The sequence below is a fragment of the Pelmatolapia mariae genome, linkage group LG22 (assembly GCF_036321145.2).
Source record: "Pelmatolapia mariae isolate MD_Pm_ZW linkage group LG22, Pm_UMD_F_2, whole genome shotgun sequence".
Classification (NCBI taxonomy): Eukaryota; Metazoa; Chordata; class Actinopteri; order Cichliformes; family Cichlidae; genus Pelmatolapia; species Pelmatolapia mariae.
In genome coordinates, this window is record NC_086245.2 from 6005686 (window position 1) to 6029008 (window position 23323).

The window sequence follows — 23323 nt, forward strand, 5'->3', positions numbered from 1 at the left end:
GGAAATAGAGTGATTGTTATATCCAGCTTTGAATTCCTTCAAAGTGCGGTTGATTCGTGGTAGAAACACATAATGAAGGCAAAATAGGTCTGTTGCATTTTCTAAGTCTAGGATACCAAGTGATTCCAATTCATAAAATATAGGTGCATAAATGCGGCTACAGTTATTGTTTAAGTCTCGGTTGAAACGCTCAATCCTCTGGTTGTGCACAGAACTTCCAATTAAGACAGAGCTTTCACCCCTGCTTGCTCGCATGTCCTCCCAAATCTGAGCGTTCTCTCCTCCATGATCAGTCCTGATATGCAGGGGTCTGTCAAATTGTCCAATAGCTGCAGTAAAGAGAGCTTTCACAGTCTCAGCTCGATTATTGCTGGAGCACTGAAGAAACATCAACATCCTGCTGTATCCATCTATTGCACCATGAACAACAAACTTCCAACGAATCAGCTTGTGATTTCCATCTATGTGCCATATGAAATTTGGATGAGGCACAGAATATACTCACCGAGCAACTGCAGTTCTTCTCCTGGATAGAACACCAGCCGAGTCCACCCTCCGCAGTGACTCTCTTACACGCCATCTTTGAACCACTATGTTTTTGGAACGCAGATGACCCATCAGCATCACTTCTCCAACATTTGGATGTTCAGTTTTTATCTGGGACACTATCTTATCTAACTCATGGTCACTTATTACATTGAATTTTGACACTGAGATATTATAGTCTTGCAGTAACTTATACAGAGTGGGCCTGGAGATGGAAAGGATTGATGCAGCTTCAGTAAAAGATGTTTTCAGGGAAAGAACATTTTCCAATTCCTCTTTGGAAATCTGAAGCCTTCCTTGGTAACCATCCTAGAACACGGCACAGATAATCTCAATTAGCACAATTCTATAACAAAAGATGGGTAATTTGAGGCAATTACATTGTGACAGATTAGCTAGAGAGTAATATTTTATCAATAGTTTTAAAATATTAAAGTGAGCAATCAAAAGACACTTCACAGCAAAAACAGTAATAAAATATGACGTAAAACTTGTGAATGTTGTTGGTGGTGATGTGACACTGCTAATGATGGACCCCTAAGAAGATGAAATGTATGTAGAATCAGAATCATTACTTTGACAGGATTTAATTTAAGGTGACATATTACATCAAAGAAAAAACAAAAACCAGTCAGCTAAATGATATGTGTAAGAAGGCCTACCGAGCGGTACGGTATCCCAGTGGAGACGGCAGGTCTACTTGGTCCAGGTGCATTGCTGGATTCCTAAGGAAACATTTACATCAAGAACGACTGTTACCTACCAAATAAATAAATAGAGTTGTATGATGTTCGATCTCTGTCTGCTGCCTACCAAATGAAATAATTGAGGACTAGCTAAGTAATTTAGCTTTGCTAGTTTTGCTAATGTTAGAGTGAATTGTTAAATGTTTGTCATTTCTATGCTTGCCAACTCTGATGAAAGGGATTCCACTGTCCTTCCCCCCAGATTCTCGAGGTTCTGGTTGGGGGGGGGCTGTAATGTTTTATTGCAGATACATCCTATCTGGAAGATCTGCTTCTTTTGATGTAAGCTTCCTGCGTTTACGACCCTTTGGTCAGCAGGAGGTCTCACACACACACACACACACACACACACACACACACACACACACACACACACATACACACACACACACACACACATTCTTACTTACATACAGAAGTTCACACACAATGCCTTGTCTTAGAAACTATGTGGGCGTTACTTTTTGTGTGAACTGTCTCTCAATAAAAGGCAGCAGGAGGAGGCCATCGTCGGGGTCATTTTCGTGCTGGACACAGATGAGGCCTCCCTTGCGCAAGTAATCGATCGAACGCTGTTGCCTTGTTTTCTTTCATGATGAATAAGTCTCTAGAACTAGCGGGGTTTGTGGGAACAGACCCAACAGCTAACACTGCTATCAACCCGTCCAAAATGCTATACAATAAACTTACCAAGTGCTGCAGCGTTTGTGAGGTTGAGGGTGCACTACCGCTGAATCGTTGGATGGCCAACAAAACGGCTCTTCCAATGTTTTCAGCTAAATCGCTGGACATGCTGGTAGGGAATAGGTGAAGCAGCTCATGGCAGTGAAAAGTGACCGTGAGAGGAGCGCAGACACACAACCTGACCACGACCGGCACACTTTAGCGCGGGAGGTTTTCTTGAAGCTTTTATTTTGGTATTTCCGTTGACCCGTACAATAAATTTGCATATTAGCTAAATATTTAGTTTCCCGTAACATTTAGATTCAACATTTAACATTTAGATTTATATATAATATTTAGATTTAACATTTAACATTTAGATTTATATATAATATTTAGATTTAACATTTAGCATTTAGATTTAACATTTAGCATTTAGATTTAACATTTAAAATTCTGTTTTAAATATAAAAAGTTACAAATATTTTACTAAATGTTATAAAAAATGACTCGAAAAAACATGTTTTTGTAAGATTTAGAGCTAAATGTGGAAAAATGTTGCCGTTAATTTCGGCATGTTTCAGTTTACAAACGGCGCCCCATAAACTTTTCACTTTCATGTAAGTTCTGATGTTTAGTGGTTAATTACAACTGTAATTGGGCCATCCTCTTCTTCTGTAGTTGATGTTAGTCTGTAGTCGAGTGTCTACTGCAGTGGCAGTGAGCTTTAGGGCAGTTAACTCAATCCAATGTAGCACTTTCTCAAGTCAGGCATTGTCTTGTTCCATGGTTCTATTTTCCGGATGTGTAATTGCTGTGTAAGAAACTCAACACATGTGAAAAAATGGAGATGACATTAAACAATGATCAGCTGATCCTGATTTTACTAAACAGAAAAAGGAAGAAACATCCCATTCCCAATATTAGGCAGCAGCAGTGAGAATTTCATGGTTTAATCCAGGAGTTGAAGTAGTTGTATAAATCAGGACGACTGCTTTCTGACATATTTCAGGATATCATAGGGACAGTTTAAGCTCTTGTTAGCAGAGTTGGGACCACATGTGAGGAGGAAGAGAAGTAATTTCAGAGAGCTGATTGTGAGCTTTTCCAGACACAACAACAGTCAAATGTTCCGCCTTCGTACATGCTTTTATTGTGTCACCACTAGATGTGTGGAAAAACCGAAACTGATCTGAAAAAATAAAAACCAAAAATTTGTCTTGTGTAATTATGCATTTGGTGTGCATAACTGCATAAAGAATGTGTGAGCCCACAAGATATTTTTTACATATTAAATATTTGCACGTTTGACACATCTGCTGTGCAAAGGCCTTAAGATGGGTAACTCCGTTTTCAGTACCAGAACAGCAGCGTTCGTTCAAACTCTGAATACCTTCACCCTGAGTTAAGAGTAGATAAACCAAACTTGGTGATTTCTTGAGTGTTTTCTCAAACAGTTGCAGATCCTTTACTTACATAAACATACTAATACAGCAGTCTGCAGCGATCACATCAGTCAATCAGACTGTTTGTTTTTTTTGTATCCCTGGACAATATTTCCACCAGGATTCCAGATTCAGGGATAGAGAACACAGGCCAAAATCACACAAACAGTAGTAAAGCATAGTGTCATCAATCTGTTTGAGTATTGCACCACCATTACAAGTTACATTACAATTCTGCATTTTATTTTTAACCACCTCTGTCAGGCTAGTTTGAGCTGTAATTATAGCTGTAATAGGGCAAAATGCAAACTTTTGCTTTCCAGTTGCAGGTGATTCAACGTGATTCAAGCTGTTTGTGCAAAAACGGAGTGTGACGAATCAAATTAAGTTCTGCTGTCCAAAGGTGATGTAGAGGGAGTGACTCGGTGACTCACCTCATTAAAGATTTTATTGAATACAGATTTGACTGGGCCAGCGGGAGAGGCAAAGCAAAAAGTTCCTTATGAATTCCTTTTTCTGTTCATTTCATAGCCGTTAGTGTTTGATTCAGATTTGTGTATGTGTGCGTCAGGAGTAATATAGCTCTGCAAAGTGTGAAATGGAGAATATTGAGTGGTGCTCTCACTTATTTGGCCAGCATGCCTTCTGATACTCTGCACTTGAGACTGAAGAAAATCAAAAAATAATTAAATAAACTTAAAAGGCTAATGGCCAAAAAACAAACGACGCTTCTGGACTCACTTCATATTTCCTTTTTGCATGATAGAGCGTTAGCTGCCATCTGCAGACGGCAAGGCAAATTGTGTTAACAGACAGGGGTTTTTGGAGGTATTCCCGGGCCCATTTAGTAATGTCAGCGACACAGTTATACTGATGAGTGATGAGTGAATACACAAGCATGAGCCATTTCTTATGAAGTGCTAAAAATTAAAATATATCCAGAGTAGTATATTCACTTTAATCTATCAAGTTAAAATAGAAAGTTGTCCCTAGATGTTAAGGCTTTCCCTAATAAACACCTTTAGCCTCCAGAGCTTCAGCAGAGATCAACGACTATATAAAAGACAGATGACTTGGCTCGACTTCCTCCCATTGTACAGAAATGAGTGTAGAACTGGGACATCTGGGTTTCCACCTTATACCTGCCTTTTTGTTTGTTTGTTTGTTTGCTGGGACTTGAACACACTTACATTTGTACATCTGTGCGAAGCTGGCAGTGTTAAATTTTCCTCAAAACCTCAGTGTGGGCATGAGAGGTGACTGGTGCACACCCATTTCAGGTTTTTGATCCTTAAAGGAAAGAGAGAGAATTTACATGTAATTTTAAACATTTGTTTGTACAGAAAGGTTTTTGAAAGAGATTTTTCTCATTTCTGAACTTAATACATTGTGAGTAAATGATCAGGATTTATTATTATTATTATTTTTATTATTATTATTATTATTATTCCAATATTAGTTTGACAAGATGGACAAACCAAACAGTTTATGAAAAGTGTGATGGAGACCTTTGCTTTGTGTTCGACACATTGTCCTCAGATAAAGCACAGAGGCTCTGGACTTTTACATATTGATGTTATATTCAGTCCTGTAGAAAGTTACACAGTTATGGCAGTGCACTAGTAAACACTAGTGTTTATTGATGATGTGACACAGGACAGAAGCAGCTGAATGATTTCTGAGGTGTTTAGAGACACACTGTCTGCTCAAATCCAGCTTAACCAATAATCTGGTATTTGATAATACAGATGGAAAACATGTAGCCAAAGCAAACAAACAAAAACTTTCCTTGCGATATCATGTTGTTTATTACATATGTTGTCACATTTGAAACATTGGGCATTTTTGGCAACTTTTTGTTAAAAATTAATTTTACATAACAAAAGAGTTTTGTCCATAACATTTTGCAATTACAGAACGTGTTTGTACCGTTTTTCCTTTAAGAAACGTATGTATCCAATATGATACAAATGGCATTCAAGGCTTAAAGCAAAGTGGAATATTCTTGAATGGCCAAGTCAGTCACCTGATTTTAACGCAATTCAGCATGCATTTCACTTGTTGAAGACTAAACTTCTGACAGAAAGGCCTACAAACAAACAGCACCTAAAAGCTGCTGCAGTAAAGGCCTTGCAGAACACTAAAAAAGAAGGAATCCGGGCAACACGCACACAACACGCAGCACCTCCATAAACAACCCGTTCTCACTCCCAAATCGTAACATTTTACGCTAGGTGACAAATCGTCAACATATTACGTTTTCGGGCACCCAAGGCGTTCCTACGTCACGACATCGGAAAACTGCGGACACATGAGAACCGTTTGGACTCAATCTACACATCTTCGCTTTTTCCCTTAAAATGCTTTAGAAAACACTATTTCACCTCATTAAAGTGCTGGTTAAGGTTAGGAATAAGGTTATGGTTAGGTTTAGCGATAAGGTTAGGTTTAGGCTTAGGTATACGGTTATGGTTAGGTTTAGGCATAAGGTTATGGTTAGGTTTAGGGATAAGGTTAGGTTTAGGCGTAGGGATACGCTTATGGTTAAGGTTAGGAATAAGGTTATGGTTAGGCATAAGGTTATGGTTAAGGTTAGGCATAAGGTTATGGTTAGGCTTAGTGATAAGGTTCAGTTTAGGGCTGCAGTACAGGGCTGGAAACCGCCGCGTACCATAACAACGTGGAAGGTCACCTTTCGCGTTCCTCAGGAACGCCGCAGGACGTGACAAAACGTCGGGATGTTACGCCTCGGGAGTGAGAAAGCAGACTGTACTTCCTCAGGAGACTGAGGTCCTTCAACGTCTGCAGGAAGCTCCTGAGGATGTTTTACCAGTCGGTGGTTGCCGGAGTACTATTCTATGCTGTGGTGTGCTGGGCAGTGTTGGGTGTAACGCGTTACTGTAATTAAAATACTTTTCCACTGAAAAAGTAGAGTAACTAATTACTGTTCATTTTTAGGTATTTTAATTACAGTTACTTACAATGTACTTGCGTTACATTGTAAAATAATTAAACTCGCTGAATATCATTATTTAATTTCATTAATTTATCTTCTAAACGTAGAAGTAAACTCCGCCGCTTTAACATCGCTGTAGTGCAGCTGCACGTCATTTCGCGCCAGTTTGCTGCATAGTCGTATTCTAAAGCGGAAGATGTCGGACTCGGCTGAAGCGTGTGGCTGTTTTACGAAATGGACATATTCCCGACTCTTCACTTTTCTGAAACAAGCAGACAAGAATATTACAGTAATATGTGAGCTATGTGCTGGGGAGAAAAAGCTATCGGCTGCTGTTAATAGCGCGAGTAATCTACTGAAGCGCCTGACACAGAGCATAGACGAACACTTCTGAGTGATCCTTGTTCATCATCCATGGATAACACCGCAGCAACTCCTGCTAAGCAGCAAAACGTGATTTTACTTCAGCAGCACAGAAAGCGTCTGAAGGTGAGCTTAAAACATGATTGCAGGCTACATAGCTGGACTGGCCATCGGGCATACCGGGCATTTGCCCGGTGGGCCGATGGTGATCTCCCTCTGTTTCTACTTCAATCATGAAACTGATCAGTGATCAGCTGATCGGCTTTTCTCTCTTGTTTGTTTATCGCTCTGAATCTTACAACAAACGTTTTCATCTGATGTAAAATGTATAGAAATCCATTATTGTACATAGTAATTTTTTAGGGTCCCATCATAATTTCTTCAGAAGTAGCTAAGTACTGTTTATGATGCCAGCATTTTCCCACATTTTCTAGATTCTGTACCGGTACTGTGTGTGAAATGCCATCAAAAAGTCAATTAAGTTTTTCTTTCTCACCTGTCTTTCTGTCTCCTTTCACTTTTTAAAGGTTGCCATGTTAGAAAAAATATTTTGCCCTGCCATGCTGTTTATTGATGTGGCAAATGAATGGTTTATGAAAATATATCTAAATCTGTCATCAGTAATCAGTAATGATCATGTCTCACCTCTAGTCTTCTCTGTCTTACTTTCAGGTTTTCACTATGTGTTGTAGATAGTTCAGAAGGTTAACTCGACCAATACCAGAATAGGGAGGATGGTGTAGGTTTAAGTTTATTAGATTGATACATTTATACCAACAAGACAGTGTACATCACTGTGACAACAGCGTTTGTTTTCATTCAAAGGCTTTATGGCTTTTCCTATAATACCTGGTGGGCCGGTCTCTAGTCAAAATGCCCCGGCCGATTTTTTTTGTCCCAGTCCAGCCCTGCCAGGCTACATTGTGGAACAGATGCTACCGCTGCGTACTGTAGCGTGTCCGTCTTTAAAAAAATTTATTTATTATTTAAAGAGTTTAATTTCTATTGTTTGTCCACTCAAGGTTTATATGGATTTTAAGAAGTATTTAGTTAAATACTTATGTAGTAATTAAGTTACTTTTCTGAAACAGTAATTAGATAAGTATTTTAAATACAATATTGACTAAGTAATTAGTAATAGTAATTAATTACTTTTTTAAAGTAACTTACCCAACACTGGTGCTGGGGGAGCAGCACAGAAACGAAGGACGTGTCCAGGCTGGAAAAACTAATCAGGAAGGCTGGCTCTGTGGTCGGCATGAAGCTGGACACTCTGGTGACAGTGGCAGAGAAGAGGACACGAAAGAAACGGTTGGACATTATGGACAATGCCGGGCATCCTCTGCACATGGTCATAAACAACCAGAGGAGTCTGTTCAGCGACAGGTTGCTTCTCCCAAAGTCTAGAAACAAAAGACTTAAAAACTCCTTTGTCCCACACGCCATCAAACTGTTTAACTCCTCGCTGGAGGGGAGAGGGAGGACAAAGGAGGGCGGGAACAACTGAGCTGTAGTGCTTTTTAACTGTGCAATTTTTTTTTTTTACATTCAACTGTGCAACAATCACTGTGCAATAGACTCACAATAGTTGAAATGTGTAATTCACTCATATTCCTATTGATCCTATTTATCCTTATTATATATTCTGTCTGTATGTATATATGTGTATATGTGTAAATATGCTACATTTATGCTAATATTTGTACTCTCTCATTTCCCTTTATTTGGTATTCCAACTCTTTAACATGCAACTTCCTTCGGTGTTGTGCTACTGGAAACTGAATCTCCCGGAGGAACCCACCAAAGGGATTAATCAAGTTTTAGCTAATCTAATCTAATCTAATCTAATCTAATCTAATCTAATCTAATGATGTCCATGAGTTCAAGACTTCTGGCTGTCACTGCCAACAAAGGGGTTTCAACCAAGTATTAGAAATGAACATTTTATTTTCAGTTATTTAATTTGTCCAAATACCTTTGAGCCTCTGTCTGTTAGCAGAACAATGCAAAGAATCCTGGATTAAAGTTTTTAGTTTAATATACAAGTGAAGACCTTTTGACCTTACATCAGGTTTTATTATATCAGGTTATACACAGTTTATGCTGAAAAAGTGGAATAACCTAACACAAATTTTGACTTAAGCAGCCAAATGTGCGTAGTTAGTTTCGGCACATCAGTGCTGGGCTTTACTGTTTTAATCCAGTTTCTTTTATTTTGTGGACATTAGCTGTGTTAGTAACAAACTGAGATATCAAAAACTGGAACTGATTTTACAGTACGTGATAGAAGAATACTGTGAGAACATTTTCAATCACAATGCAGAAACTCCAGCAGCACTTAAAGGGAAGAGGAACAACTTTATTGACTGACCAACGGGTTTCGGCTTGTGGCCTTCATCAGGGTCATAGTAACACATAGTAACAGTGTGCTTACGCTAAAAACAGGAAACAGAAAAAAATTCAAATTAACCAATCACATCTTCATGGATAGACCAGCTGACATATAACGGGTTAGTATTGGTTAACTGGTTAAGTCACGCCCAAGTAAATACTGGACTAGGTCATTAGTGATGAAGACGGGGGTGAGGAGACATAATTCCCACCTGTCTTAAAATACATGCATGAGATACATAAAAGAATATTAGAAAATATGATTACAAAAAACATTTAACATTTTCAATCCTCAGAAATTCATCTTCAGCTAAAACTGTTAAATGTGCCATTAATGAGGGATTAATGAAGTGCAAGGTCGTTTGATTTGGTGTTACTGTCCTCACTGATGTGGAGACACTGAAACATGCTGCTGTTTGCACTAGAGGTGGACCGGTCGACATTTGGATCGATATCAGTATTAGATCAATACTAATGCAAATGGATCCATGCTTTGTTTCTATCCTTATAGTATAAATGTTAATTATATTTATTAATGTTATCATTGTTTTAAATGAAAAAATATGTGTCAAACATGGACTATGAAAAATGTATTCTTTATATTTTATAGCACATTTAAACAGAAGCTCAGAAGGCAGACACATTTACATTCCAGCTGATTTTAATTAACTTTCAAGCTCACAGTAATTTCTCTAGTCAGGGTAAATTCATTCATATGCATTGACCAGTTAATGAGCATGGCTTTCCTCAACAGCTCGTCTTAGCTAATGACGTCAGTTACAGCTTACTAACACATTTAATTTACTGAAAAAGTGCGGCGGGGCCTCGGGTTTTTTCTGGGGTTTACTGAAGAGGCTCTACAGCAGATTGGCTAACATGGAGGAATCAGAGCTTATGACCTGGACGTTTTGGAGATGTTTTAGCTTCATTTTTGGAGAGCTGTCAGATTGCTCATGTTTCTTACAGTCACTTGCTGAGATCAGCAGGCTACTCTCCGTGGTCCTTTCCTTATTCCTTTATAAGGATATGAAAAGTCAATTGTCAAAGCTGACATGGTTTTTACATAAAAACACAATCCCTGTATACCTGCATACATGTTAGAAAGTGGTTTCTAGAAAGTGACATTGTCCACTTAATTACACAATTAATTTCAAATTTTCTGGGATGGCTTATCTGAATTCAAGAATTCATCCAGGCTTAGTTCATTGATCTTGACATATTTTTGTTGGTTGGTTCTGGTTGTAGTCAACATGATCAGCTTTATCATTTACAATGATAAGCTATTCTGACAGCAGTAACAGCTCCTGTTGGCATAAAATAGAAAATCATTATCCACCATCAATTTTCTTCCACTTATCCAGTCACAGGTCTCCTAGTTTGCCATTAGCTTTTTCATACCAAGTTTATGTTCCAGAAACTGAGTCAGTGCATTTTGAATAACACCTATTACTCAACTTTATCTTAACATTACTACCATAGCACTCGCTAGTTAAACTTCTCAAAAGCATTTGATAAAAGTAGAAAAGCTATTATCATAACTACTAAAATACTTTGAAAACTCCTAATTTAGTTCACTAGCCAGAAATAAACATATTATACCCAGTAAATGTTTCTTACAAATCTAACTGATTAACGTCATTTTGACTTTGCATCCTGAGTCTTATGAGAAAGGAGACCCCGTTTTTGTTAGACTAGCCAGCAAAGCCGAGCGGTTCTTGGGTGCCTGATCTTGTCTAATATTAGGGAGGTCAGCTGCTTCTGTTACTCTGTGATGGACGTGCAGGTAGCCGAGATGTGTGGCCTCGGGTCTTCTGTATTCTTGGGGGCTCCTGTTTTACTTTCAAAGTAAAACAGGAAACGTAACACAGTGACAGAAACCAGAAGACTAAGAACTCTAACATTGAACCCAAAAGACTAGGAATGACAAATAATGACAAAATCAAAGTTCAATCATCGTAGTCTAAGGAGCTTGGAAAGAAAAGCGTCTGGACTCCTTTAAGTTGCTTGAAGACATTTCACCTCTCATCCGAGAAGCTTCTTCAGTTCTAGGGTCAAATGGTGGAGAGTCCCAGATTTAAGCCCTGTGGGAGTATCCCCCCGAGAGGGGACAAAGGACCTCCTAATGATCCTCTACCTAATCACATGAGCCAAGGTGTGAAAGTGGGTGTGGGTCACCATCAGCCAGGGTTTCGGGTGAGCTCATTGTGAAACCTGGCCCCACCTTATCATGTGATTTCCTGAGGTCAGATGGTCCAGGATGTGAGTGGGCGTTAAGGCGTCTGGGAAGGGAACTCAAAACTGGATTATAGATGGCAGATAGTTGGTGTCGTAAACCCCCGCCTCTGTTCAAAGATGGTCGCTCACAGTGGACATAGATGGCCTCTTTCACTCCTCTTTCAAACCATCTGTCCTCTCTGTCCAGAATGTGAACATTGGCATCCTCGAAAGAGTGACCTTTATCCTTAAGATGCAGATGGACTGCTGAGTCTTGTCCTGTGGAGGTGGCTCTTCTATGTTGTACCATGCGCTTGTGAAGTGGCTGTTTGGTCTCTCCAATGTAGAGGTAGGTAGGTAGAGGATCATTAGGGGGTCCATTGTCCCCTCTCGGGGGGTTACTTCCACAGGGCTTAAATCTGGAATTCTCCACCATTTGACCTTAGAACTGAAGAAGCTTCTCAGATGACAGGTGAAACGTCTTCAAGTAACTTAAAGAAGTCCAGACGCTTTTCTTTCCAAGCTCCTTAGACTACAATGACCTGGATGACTGAGAACCTTCACATTCAATCATAATGCAAACAAACAAATACAAACAAATATATAACACGATTGTGAGCACAAAAAGATAGAAGGTGTGAATAATAATAATATATTTTTTAATACTATCAGTGTTTTCATTTTTATTAAATGGTTTATCAACTCCGTGACCTTTACACAACAGCACTACAACCTCACCGCTTTCTAAGCTGATCCAATCAAACTTCATGACAGCCAGTTACTGTAAGACAAATGGTGGAGAGGCAGGGCTCCAGGGCTGGACTAGGCCAAAAAAAAATAGGCCTAGCACGTTTGGTCCACCATAATAGCTAACACATTTTTTAAAGTTAATTTCTTTTTATTGTTTTCTATTTGCTTTTCAGCTGCACCTTTCGCCATTTCTTCCGGACTAAACCGTTTCTACAAGCTGCGTGAGCTCACAGCGAAGGTAGAGGAGGAGCAGGGCGCATGAAGAGATTTGATTGGGCAATCCAGTGTCCAGAGGCCGGCCCATCGGGAAAATGCTCGATAACACCCAGTACAGCTCTGGCAGCCATTATAGAAGCTAAGTGACGTAGGGTGGTGTAATGTGTCTGCATTGCTTGAATTTGCTTAAACTGCACAGTATAGGCGATGTTGTTGTGCTCTGTAATACGGTAAAGATATGTTAGTGAGCTCAGTTTAGCTAGTTCTACTTCCATCCATTTATAAACGGAACATGAAAGCTTTGATTTTCCTGCTGGCTGTATAGCCAAATGCCCCTCTCCCACCCACACGCTTACACACGTAGAAAGTTCTAGATCAGCGATCAAGCAAGCAAGGGCAGCTCTGTGGCAGCAACACTTATAAGGCTTGTTTTTTGTTTTGTTTTTGTTTTTTACTGCACTCCAAGTGTCCTTAAGTCACATCACAAGAGTTGTGGGTGTATAGCCAAAAGCAAGTTTATTTAATTAAACACGTACCAGATTCACAGACACTTTTTGGAGGCAAACTGTTATGTTTGTGTTATATTTAGCTTCTGCTTCAGTGATTTTTTTTTTTAATGATAAAGAATTTTAAAATGTCCCTTTTTTCATTTTAAAGGAGAGCTCCTGTGGAGTTCTGTAGTGATGTGCGATACCACTGATTTACTTTCCAATCAGATACCAAGTAAAATTCAGGGTGGTAACGACGATACTGATCAGATACCGATACTCTGTACAAAAACGTAATTTTTCATTGTATTTCATAATGCAATATATAATTGTATTATGTAATTGTAATAATAATATAATAATATAGCTTAATAATGCAGAATTATCATATAGAAATAAAAAACCTGAAGTTGTGCGCTATTTGAGCATGTTGCCTGCAGCACTGTAAATCATATCACAGAATATGTCAAATATGTCCACACATGACTCCGTTTACGCTCAGCCATTGTTGTGAGTGCGCACGCCAAGGGGCTGCGACACATTTATACAGCTGTATTTCGCACATGACTATGAAAGGCATAAGAGGAAATAGTTCCTGTCACTACCCGATCCGTACCGGAAACCCGATCGGTACCCCACATGCGCAAATCTTACGTCACTTCCTCTCTTTGCCAACATTGCGACATTCAATATATTTGAATGATACGGTTAGCGCCCAGTTAGCTCATAGCATTTCTCAACAGCTGTGCCTCCTTTTCGACTACCGGGACATTTAAACAGTGGATAATCCGTATACAAACAAATTCATGCTTTTCTCCTCAACAGAGAGCGTCCCCCGAACAGCGCCGTAAAATAAGAAGAATGGCGCCTAATTACAGAGTTAATAATGCAGACTTTGTAATATGTCACGTGAAGATTCATCAGCCAGATGAAGTGTTTACTGACAATTGACAGTGATAGCGGACATCATCATTACTATTCCAATCAATCCTCTCCACACAGACAAGCATAAACACACTCGACTATCACTAAATCAAATTTAACACACGTTTGTAATGACGCTAATTCAGTTTACAATAGGGTTCATTCGCTCGGTCAGCAGGTGGCAGTATCCCCGTACACTGGGGAGTAAACTGCCATTAAACAAACAGAAGAAGAAGAAAACCCCTGCACATGCGCGGTACGGATCGGGTAGACCCGATTTGTACGGTCCGACTTTGCACATGCGCAGTAAGGATCGGGGAGTCCTGATCCGTAACTATCTTTTTATTTTTCGTTTTTGTCTACATTATATTAAAATGTTTCATTATTGGAAACATTTTAAGAGATACTTATTATTCTTAACATCTTAACAGATACTCTGACCCGTAACTATCGTAAAACGCTTCGACCGGAAGTAGACACCTTTCGCGCATGCGGGGTACCGATCGGGTTTCCGGTACAGATCGGGTAGTGACAGTTCCTTCCAATTTAGACGATCCAAATGATATAGTTTCTTTCCACTGTGTTCCTGTTAATAATAAATTTCAAATTTACCCCCAAAGTACTAAAATATCGCTAAATTAATATGAGAATCAATTCTAGAACATAATTTACTGGTATCGGAAGAATCGATATTTCAATATCGATCCGCACACCACTAGAGTTCTGTACCCTGAAGTCAGTTGCAGGATCAGCTGAAGTTGCTTTTGTTTTGGAGGGTGCAGAGGTCTGAGTCTGGGTGACTGACTCTCAGCACTGAACATCCAGATAAGCAGGAACACATTTAAAGCAGTACAGAAAGGTTTTGTTGGACTTGGTGAAATATGCTCACATTAGATGTACGTAGGTGCTGAGAACCTACATCTAATGTGCTTTAGTAGCAGACTTACTGTTTGACTAAAACTCTTTCAAACAGAAGTGCTCACACTAGGTTAGTTGATCAAACTTTAGAGTTAACAAAGACACTTTCACATGAAAACCACCCAAAAAGCATTCTTATGGTTTAGCATATAGCCTAAAGACAAATTTCTTCTCCACTCTGTGAACCTTCAGTACAATCTGACTCATCTAATACTAAACACACTCACGCTGAGGAAATCAGCAGCAGTTTTCATTTTTTCAGGTCAGGTTTAGTTTAAGCATTTAGCATTTCTTGCAGAGCGTGATACTACACAAATGTAGTATTTAGTAATTAAAATTTAGTATGAAATGTGGAATATGCAACACAATGAACAGGCCCACTTAAGTTTTTATAAACCTTTAGCTGTACCTGCCACCATCATTCCACATATTTGCTGTTTAACTGGTTTGTACTGTTTTTAGTGTCATCATCCAATGAAATCGTCTCTGTCCTTAAAGTTTTAGCGAACTGTTTCTTTGTGTTTTGCTCATTTAAAATAGCTTTTTATTGTGTATTTAATTTTTGGGGTGGCAGCACTGTATTATTATTTTGGGCCAAAAAAAATAATGAGTGCAGCAAAAAACTGCAAATAATTGAGCTAACTTCATTTTTAACAGCTGGGCTAACTAGACCCCAAAGAGACACATTAACTTGACCCAACATCTATAATTAGGTGTACTAAGTCACTGTGTCATCTTGGAGAAAAGTTGGGCCAACTTTAACCCAAGTATAGTAAACAAGTTGAACTAACTTCAAAGTTTGAATTAAAGAGTTGTGTCAACTAAATGTTAAAAACATAAAAACACTGTTTAGAAGCTCTTTATTGAGCCAGTGGAACACAAATATGTAAATGTTGTAAGAATAGTATCAGCCAACTATATTAAAAACAGTAGAAGTGAATGTAGTGTAGCAGTTAAGCAAAGTTATATAGCAGTCTTCAAGTCATGGGCATAGAGTGGGTGATGGTGACTGCTCTTATATTAAAAAAGAATTAAGTATATTAAATTAAAAAAATATATATTTTTAATCTACACTGCTCAAAAACATAAAGGGAGCACTTAAACAACACAATGTACCTCCAATTCAATCACGCTTCTGTGAAATCAAACTGTCCACTTAGGAAGCAACACTGATTGACAATAAATTTCACATGTTGTTGCAAATGGAATAGACAACAGGTGGAAATAAAGGAGTGGTTCTGCAGGTGGTGACCACAGACCTATCCTCAGTACCTTTGCTTTCTGTCTGATGTTTTGGTTACTTTTGAATGCTGGCTGTGGTTTCACTTCAGTGGTAGCATGAGACGGAGTCTACAACCCACACAAGTGGCTCAGGTAGTGCAGCTCATCCAGGATGGCACATCAATGCAAGCTGTGGCAAGAAGGTTTGCTGTGTCTGTCAGCGTAGTGTCCAGAGCATGGAGGCGCTACCAGGAGACAGGCCAGTACATCAGGAGACATGGAGAAGGCCGCAGGAGGGCAACAACCCAGCAGCAGGACCGCTACCTTCGCCTTTGTGCAACGAGGAACAGGAGGAGCACTGCCAGAGCCCTGCAAGATGACCTTCACAAATGTGCATGTGTCTGTTTAAATGGTCAGAAACAGACTCCATGAGGGTGGCATGGGGGCCCAATGTCCACAGGTGGGGGTTGTGCTTACAGCCCAACACCGTGCAGGACGTTTGGCATTTGCCAGAGAACTCCAAGATTGGTAACTTCGCCACTGGCGCCCTGTGCTCTTCATAGATTACAGCAGGTTCACAATGAGCACATTCTTTCCATCACATCAGCCATCTCTCTCTCCCTTTGTCATAAAAAGAAATCCTGGAGACTAGCATTTAAAAAATGGACAATTGGACAATTTTTGAGTGGTTTTCTATGGTACATTAATGTATTATTATATCATATTGAAGTTTCATTATCTTCTGCTCTTCACTGGTCTCCTGTCAAAACAAGAGAAGAGAAATACTGAGCCAGTGTAATATCATGCAGTCTCTCAGCTTTTACTTTATTTTTTGCATCTGGATCATTTTTCTGTAGTTGCACAAACTCACACAGTCAAAAGGTTTTTCAATCTTCTGAATCTCAAACATCAGATAACTACAGGCCAGACTTATAAACAGTCAGTGCCATATAATAAGTCACATAATGTTTATTGTGAGCTTCAGTAGATTTGTTGTCTTTGTTGACCTGCTGTAGTCTACTGACCTGTTCTGAGCTCTACCCAGTAGAAAAGTGGAAAGATCACCTGCTTGAGTTAAAAATGATGACTCCCCTAATGTCCTCTCACTTAGCCATGCATATGATCACTTGTTTGGGCAGTTGTTTTGAAGAATTATCTAAAATAATGTTCATTTCAGTGGTTAATAGGACATAAAAACTTCATGTACAAAATATCCAGGCAAATATTTTAAAGATTTGATGGCTTTACCCACAAATAAGTTTTAAAAGCGTTTCTGTGTAAGTTAATCATATACCACTACTTCTGCTGTTGAAATATTCTTATGTAGTTTTGCACAGGTGCAACATTTACATTTAAAAATTGTTTTTTGTTGTTTTATTCTTATCTGACGTTTCATAATATGCAACTAAAACTGGAAACATTTTAATAATAAAGTTGTGATGGCTTTCTCTGATCACTAAATGATGACTTCAATATTTGATTTCAACCAAACATGGTAGAGATTAATAAATGATGTAATCCAGGCCTCATAAAACTAATTCTCAGATCTTTTTCCCATGTAAATATTAAAATGACCTCACGCAGGATCAGTTTAACATTTTCATTGTTATTCACAGGATGAGAGAGTTTATTATCTGTGGTTTATCTCAGAGAAAAGAGGAGGATCTTTTCAAAGAGCTGTTAGTTGGTAAACAAAACACTTTTTATTACTCTTGTATATGAAATGGGATGACTTTAAAATACTGACACTGATTTTAACTTACTTATACCAGGACGGTGGGGATGTTATCAATGAAATGATGAAGACTGTAACCAGTTAACCTCATCTACCCAAAAGAAAAATATTTTGACAAGTTTCAAAAAAATATTCCCGGAAATTATTTGGAAATGACTGAAAAAAAAAAAAAGTCTAGAGTTGCTGAGGATTGGCTCATGGTGTCATCATGTGGGATGGAAACATAAGTCCTGTCTCATGTGTCCATTCATCAGCAGAAACCTTGTTCCCGTTTGTTCCCTATTTCTCCTCTAATTTCATTTCTGACAGAAAATCATGAAGACAAACCAGGTCAGGTTGTTACCTGTAGTTGCGCCCTGCCTCTCCTCTACCTTCACTGTGGGGGAGTTTAAAAAAATATGAAACTATGACATAATAATTCATTTAAAAAGCATTTTATTTATGAAACTTTAAGATGAACAGATGAAAGCAACAGAACATTTATATTCCACAGCTGCACAGCTCTGGAATATTTAGAGATTATTATGAGAATACAGTATTTACACTCAATCATGGAGGTCTGAACTTCTCTACAATGACATGTCAGGGGGCTGTTATACATCAGCATCCTGTGTGAGCAAATCAGTTTTCTTTAATTTCTTTAATTTTCTTAAAAGCACTTGTGTGTGTGTGTGCGTGTGCTCAGCTTTGCCTGAGAGCTCCTGCAGTGATCTCTCTCACCAAAACTAAAGGTTTTCAGTGCAAACACTTTATGTAAACTGAATTTGACTTGCATTGTAAATTAAAACCAAATAACGTCTTGTATTGTTTTCAGTTTCTCCATTTTGGATGCAGCAGGAAGCTTCCTGATCATAAGTTCCTGCAGGTTCTCACTGTAACTGTGTAGGTTTCCATCCACAGTATAAAAAGATGCATGTCAGGTTAAATGCATCCATCGATTCGTTTCCGCTGATTGTTTTCAGGGTCGTTGGGGGTGCTGGAGCCTATCCCAGCTGTCTTAAGGCGAGAGGCAGGGTACACCCTGGACAGGTCGCCAGTCTGTTGCAGGGCTAACACACAGACAGAGACAACCAGTCGCACTCACATTCAGACCTATGGGCAATTTAGTGTTTCCAATTAACCTGTCCCCAGTAACTGCATGTCTTGGGACTGTGGGAGGAAGCCAGAGAACCCCGCAAACACGGGGAGAACATGCAAGCTCCACACAGAAAGACCCTTTTGTAGGTTAAGTTAAATGTTTATTCTAAAATAATTTAATTACCAGAAATTAATTAATCATTTTAATTCTAAGTTTTCCCTGCACGTGTGAGTTTGTGTGGTTGTCTCTCTCTTTCTCAGATAGACTGGCATCTCGTCCTGGATGTACCTTTGAGTCATGACAGCTGGGAGAGGATGACTTCATGCAAAGCTGAGATGGTTGAGCGATAAATTTCTTTCTAAAGCTGCACTGAGTCACACACAGAGAAATCTTTCAAACGTCTTCTGTCTCAAACATTTTAAATAAAAACCAAATACTTACTGTCAGTACAGCTCTGAAAACAGAGAGCAATAGTTATTTATTCAGAACATATGAAAGCAAAAATAATCTAATACAAATGTTTACACTTTATGAACTTTATCACATGGGAAGCAACAGACATGAAACATATCAAATTATAAGAGCATAAACATCAAAATGTTGGAAACATGTTGGAGGTAAATGTGTTTCATATTTCTCACCTTTATATTTTCTCATCCAGATGGAGATTCCAGAGAAGCAGACAGTCAGGAGGAGCAGTATTCCCATAATCCGGATAACAACACCAGCAGGGAAGACTGAAGAACCTGAAACCAACACATTTACAGTACATACTGTAGTTCATCTCACTGTTGGACCAACGTTCATTAACACCACATTAGTCCTTTATCTAAAGAGCACCAGAGGAACTAAACACAGACTTTTATTTGTAGATTATAGTGAATAATCAAACTTATGTTTTATATTACAGTTCAATGTTTGGCAGTTTGACTGAGGCAGTCATAAACAGTAAATGAATGAACACAGTATCAGAGTTTCGACCCTTCCTTGTTATAAACAGACAACACAAAACCAGAACAAAATATCAGCGTCACTAAAACCACATCAACATTAAAGTTTGTTGTTCTTATTATTTAAAAAAAAATCCCTCCCAGTGATGATGATGAAAGACGAAGATTCAGTTTAATCTGAGCGGTGTGTGATCTTCGGGTCTGCTGCTGTATTTATTTCTTCTTTATGTGCTCTTGTGTGATTGCCGAGCTCTCTGTTTATTGTCTGGTCTTTATTTTCATCTGTGCTGTGTTAGTGGATCCTTCAGACTTGTTTGTGTTTTAGTTCTTGTTAGTGTTGTAGTCACAGAGTGTTATTGGTCCTTTAAGGGTCTTTGTTTCTGCCCCTGTGTTAAGTTTGCTCAGTGTTTCATCCATTTCCTGTTAGCTTGCTTGTCATTTGTCCTTTACATCTTGGGTTTAGTTTTACGTCATTCTCTGGTTACCTCGTGTGCGTATAAACACTCTTCTTTCCCTTCAGTCTTTGTTTTAGTGTCTGTTTGTCTTCCCTCGTGTGATTTCTCTGAGTGTATTTTGGATTTAGCAGTTTGTTGCCATTTTTAGACTCTTGTTGAAAGTTTTGGATCATCAGTTTAACGGCCCCTTTGGACTAAAGCCCAGATTATAACTGTTGCTGCCTAATCTGTGTCAAACACCTGGTTTGTTCTAAGCATGTGTGAAAATGGCTTTTTCCTGTTTCCTTCTTTGACATGGAGCCAAATGGAAAACCCAAATAAGACAAAATAAAGGCGTATTTTTAAGGTTTCTTCTCTTATGTGTCTAATCTTACCCTCATTAGTCCTGATCACTGCTTTGTCCAGTTTGGTGACGATGTCCTCGTTCACACCTGAGAGCTAAAGCACACAGTTGTACCTCCTCCAGTCCTTGTGTATGAAAAATCCAGATCAGTACTCATCTGGAAGGTCCCATCATGGTTGGAGAGGATGTCTCCTTTAATCACACCCTCATGGAGCTCCTCTCCATCTTTCTTCCAGATCATCTCAGCTCCTTTAGCATAGAAACCTGTAGCGTGGCAGCTGATGGCAGAGGAGGAAGTCTTCTGGAGGAGAGACACTGAGGGAAGCTCTAAGGAATAAAAATAAATAAATAAATAAAAAATCACAGTTGATAACAGCATGCTAAGTTCACCATTTCCATTTGATGTATTTTGAATGTCTTAGACACACAAATATAAATGCCGTTTAAAGAATGGGGGAATAGTACACAAGTGAAGTGAGTGCTGTAAACAGCTGCGGTGATGGTTTGGAAAAGTAAAATAAACAGAAACTGTGACAGGAACAAGATAAATGTGATAAAGTGGTAATAAATTCATGAGAACAGGATGTGGCCTGTTCATTATAGAGTCACATGAAATTAAAGTGGTGTATTACAATAAATCAGGTCATGTGATTTTACCTGTCCTCATCAGAGAGCTCCTCCCATAGTTCACATACTTCTTCAGCCACTCAGGACAAAGCTGGGTGTGATAGTTCCTCAGATCACCTGAAAGAGATCTGTCACTGTCCCACTCAAGTTGGTGATTGCAGCCTGCATTACTGGAGCGATCCATGACTCTGATGATATTCGTAAGCTTCAGCCGTTTCATCGTCCCATTCACAGCCGTACATCAGCTGGTTAATGTGAACACCTGAGGTCCAAGAGGGGCAGGAAATAGTTGATATTTTCCCACAGATGTGATATTTCAGTTTGGTTGAAGATCTTCATCAAAAACTACATAAATACACAAAATCAACTTTTTAGATTTGGCTGGTCAGCAACCATGAAGGGCGCTAACAAGCTAGCTTATGTTTGTAACAATAAACATCTTTAAATCCTGGAGAGATTCATTCAGTCTCAGCAGTTAGGTTAATAAAAAGCTTCATTTTAAGAGTAAAAAAGTGAAACAGAAACAAACCTTCAGTTTGGTTGAATCGCTGCTTCAAAATGTCGATGTTGCCTTTAAAGACCTGCTGGGTGTTCATGAGCCTGTTAGTCTGGCGGGACAAATACTGTGGATCATCTTCTGCAGCTTTCTCCATCCACTGCTGCTTAAACTCTGCTTTCTGTGTGTTGCTGTCATAGTGAATCATCTGAACATCATCAACCGAACCAACTAGGGTTGCCAACCGTCCCTTGAAAAACGGAATCGTTCCGTATTTAGAAACAAAAGTATTGAGCTGAAAAGGGACGCACTTTGTCAAATGGTTAAAAAAATAATTACACACACAAAAAAAAGAGCTAAGAAATTCCCCACACTGGGAAGGGTGAAGACAATCGGGTCACCCAGCCCTGGCCATGAGGCGTCCCTTTTTTTTTTTTTCAGGGAGTTGGCAACCCTAGAACCAACAGCTACAAACTCTGGAAAGTTTGAGACTCCAGAGGAAGAAGAGTAGAAATATCTCAGAGAGTGAGTCGCTGCAAGAAAAAATTACTGTTTCAGCCTTTAGACTCAACAGAAACAGCGCATCTTTCATCTAATCATCCTATTATCATTCTAACAGTGCTGAATTAAGGGCAGTTTTTATAAATTATATATTATATCAGGGTGATTAAAATGTAAACAAAACAAAAATCTAAGGCTATGGCACAGTCCAACACAAAGGGTTTTCTTAACTATTTTTTTAGACTGATACTGATGTGATTATTAATCAAATTATCACTAACTTGTTACTGGCTCCTTGTAAATGTTGCCAAATTAAAAAATATCAGATTGTATTTTTGTTAAAATTGATTTTAAATCATTTTAAAAGTCTAAATTGATGTGATTAATAAAGATAATGAGTAATGGATCATGTTACACTGTTAGTAATGTTGTTGACACACCCTGAACTGTGCAGGAATCAGGAAGTCCTCACTGACACATTGATGTGATTAAAACTTTGACTGGAAAGTGATGCTAATCATGCCCCTTGAAGCATTTTTCCCAGAACTAGCAGAGATATTAATGGCTTTTATTTAAAAATGGGAAAAAATGCTTATTAATGGCCTTTTTAAAAATAATCTTAAATATGTCCTTCTTAGTAAAAAACCAAAACAAAAAAACCCAAAACAAACCTTTACAGTAAGTGATATAAATGTCTAACTCACGTCCCACCGTGCTGTGTATTTCCAGGAGAAACAGAAAAATAAACAGTTTCATGGTGACCTCTCGATAATCTAACAGCTAATATCTTATTATCTATGTGGGTCTGCATGGAGACCCAAAGCTGAGGTCAAAGCAGCATCATCGAGCCAATGAAAACCATCCTCAGTGACAACGTCACTAATATCTGGGTTAAAATGACCCACTGATGTTATCAGCAGAACTGAAAGTAAAGTCTGCCAAATGTGATAATGTAAGGAGGCGAGGAGAGAGGCCGGGTGTTTCCAGCTTTGTTTTTATACAGGAGTATGTTTAGTTTATGAGTCATGCTGCTCAGATCTTTTGTAGGTTAAAGTTTCTATTGTTTCTGTTGTCTCTGTGTTGTTAAGCTACATTTAGACTGAAAACATTGCCAAATAAAATGTCACCAGAGGACAAACACAGTGTTTTATTGACGCTACAAAGACTAAAACTGTGGTGAAGTGCTTCCCTCAGTGCTTCAAAAGGAAAACAGGTTATACATATACACTGACCGGACACTTTATCAGGTACACCTGTTGAACAGCTCATTAACACAAATTTCTAATCAGCCAATCAC

At 38.8% G+C, this 23323-nt stretch overlaps 1 pseudogene; it reads right to left on the reverse strand.

The window, feature by feature from the left end:
- Positions 1–18080: 18080 nt before the first annotated feature.
- LOC135932735 (DLA class I histocompatibility antigen, A9/A9 alpha chain-like) lies at positions 18081–22782 on the reverse strand (annotated as a pseudogene).
- Between the last annotated feature and the right edge of the window lie 541 nt (positions 22783–23323).